The following is a 2,249-nucleotide window of genomic DNA, read 5'->3' as shown; positions in this document are numbered from 1 at the left end:
CCTATTTGGCCCGCGGACCGGCCGGCGGGGCTTCCGTGAAAGCCAGTCCGCCTGTCGAGCTGCCCTGCCGGGCTTGAAAAAGAGACCGCGCCCGGTGATTTACCGGACCCTATTTGGCCCGCGGACCGGCCGTGGGGGCTTCCTTGAATGCTTATCCGCCTTTCGAGCTCTCCTGCCCGGCGTGGGTTTCGCGTCCGTGCCCGGTACATTATGGAAGCCATAAAAAAAAAAAGAATTCTAAGTGCAAGTGGGACCGGCCGGCGGGGCTTCCTTGAAAGGCCATCCGCCCTCCGAGCTCTCCCACCGGTCGTGGGTTGGCGTCCGCGCCCGGAATATTATGGAAGCTAAAAAAAAAGAAGAAAAAATTCTAAGTGCGATTGCTGGTGTATTTACTCGTCGTGTCCACCGGAGGGAGGCAACTCCCCGCCGCAGCTGCAGCGGCAGCGCTTAAAGGTCTTCCCGGGCGCCTGGAACTCTGCGCGGGGCGTGTTTCGTCCCGTGCGCGGTACCAGGTCGCGCTGGAAGTCTAATATTAATCATAAATATGGCTACATCTTCTCCTCGGCGGTGCTTAAAAAGCGTCCATCCGCTCTCCTGGAGCTTTTTTCCGGCCATCTCACGCGTGCGCACGGCCTCCCGGTGAGCCTGGCACCGCGTGGAGCCGTCCCAGAGTGTCCTCGGACGGCTTTCGGTGCGTTCGCGGCCCGCTGGAAGTCTAATATTAATCATAAATATGGCTGCATCTTCTCCTCGGCGGTGCTTAAAAAGCGTCCATCCGCTCTCCTGGAGCTTATTTTCGGCCATCTCAGGCGTGCGCACGGCCTCCCGGTGAGCCTGGCACCGCGTGGAGCCGGCCCAGAGTGTCCCCGGACGGCTTTCGGTCCGCTCGCGGCCCGCTGGAAGTCTAATAGTACTGCTCAAAGCGAACTTCAAATCATCTGCTTAATGTGGAACGCCATTCTTAAGTAGTTTTTCCTTAATTGGGCTCAACTGGCAGACTAATTATCACCGGTGTCTGAGATTGATTTCAGTGATTCAACGAGCCCTGACACACAATACCGTCCATGAGTTTAATTGAAAAACAAAAAATGTAATCTTTATGACACTTAAATACAATTTGCATAATAATTTGGAACACGGTGTAGATGAGGTAAGATTATCAATAGAGCCAATATATGCTTGAAATATATCATTGGAGCCACCGTGTATCACTATATCCGAGTGGCTAGTGTTGTTGGACCTACGCTGATGACTAGACCTATTGCGAGTTAGCGCCCTTAGATTAGCTTCTATGTCGGGTGCTCTGCCTCCAGGGATACACAATACCATGGCTGGATTTTTAAGTGTGATGTTTTTCAGGTAATGGAGTCAACTATGACCAAGGTGCGAGAGCCAGTAGGCCGAGATGGCTTGGAACGGCTATGCGTCTTGACTGGCTTATCGCGGTTAGCCAGCCGTTTGGGGCTAATGCTAACTGGGCTAGCAGGCTGTCTACAGTCCCTCTAGCAGGGACAACCTCTCTGAGAGAAGGGTGCAGTTGGTGCAAAAAGCCGTACAAACCCCTTGATCCGCAGCCATACTTACGTGTCCGATGATCGACGGTAGACAAACAGCCACGAAGCCTCCGCTGAGAGCCAAACAGGGACGCGATTGAAATGGCAGGAATTGACGGTCCGCGACTTTCAACAATAGTAAACTCCAAAAAGTGGAGTAAAAAGCGAGGAAAAACTAGAAAAGCATATAGAAATGTAGGAATGTAGATCATCTCTCTAGTGACGCTGCGGCGCGCTACGTGGCAAACCGGAAGTATGATACAAAGTGAGGTTAAAAAGATGTAAAATAACACAAAGTAACAGAGAGCGAGTCACCGAGGTGGCCATCTGCGGCGCCATCTTACGATGTAATGATACCAACCAATGCATCTATATAATTTTATCTGCTGCTGACACTGGTTAACGCATATGGATTGAAAACCTGCTTAAATGCTATTTCGCACAAAGATGTAAGCTCCCTGTCGGGTAATCGAACTCTGGTCTTCCGCGTGACAGGCGGAGATACTGTCCACTATACTAACGAGGAGTGTGCGCTGTAGGGGGCAAATTGTTACTTGGCGGGAGAAAGGAAAGGGAGGGGGCGGGCGAGAACGCTCACGGAACACATGCGCGCATAACTATAATGTGGATTTTAACCGTCTGTAAAGGTTTGTAAAACACTTCTGAAATGGGGCAATCTGCTGGTCCGATTCGTAT

This window comes from Syngnathus typhle, linkage group LG6 (assembly GCF_033458585.1).
Source record: "Syngnathus typhle isolate RoL2023-S1 ecotype Sweden linkage group LG6, RoL_Styp_1.0, whole genome shotgun sequence".
In the NCBI taxonomy this organism is placed as follows: domain Eukaryota; kingdom Metazoa; phylum Chordata; class Actinopteri; order Syngnathiformes; family Syngnathidae; genus Syngnathus; species Syngnathus typhle.
The sequence above is the reverse complement of the archived record's forward strand: the minus strand, read 5'-3'. Positions refer to the sequence as shown.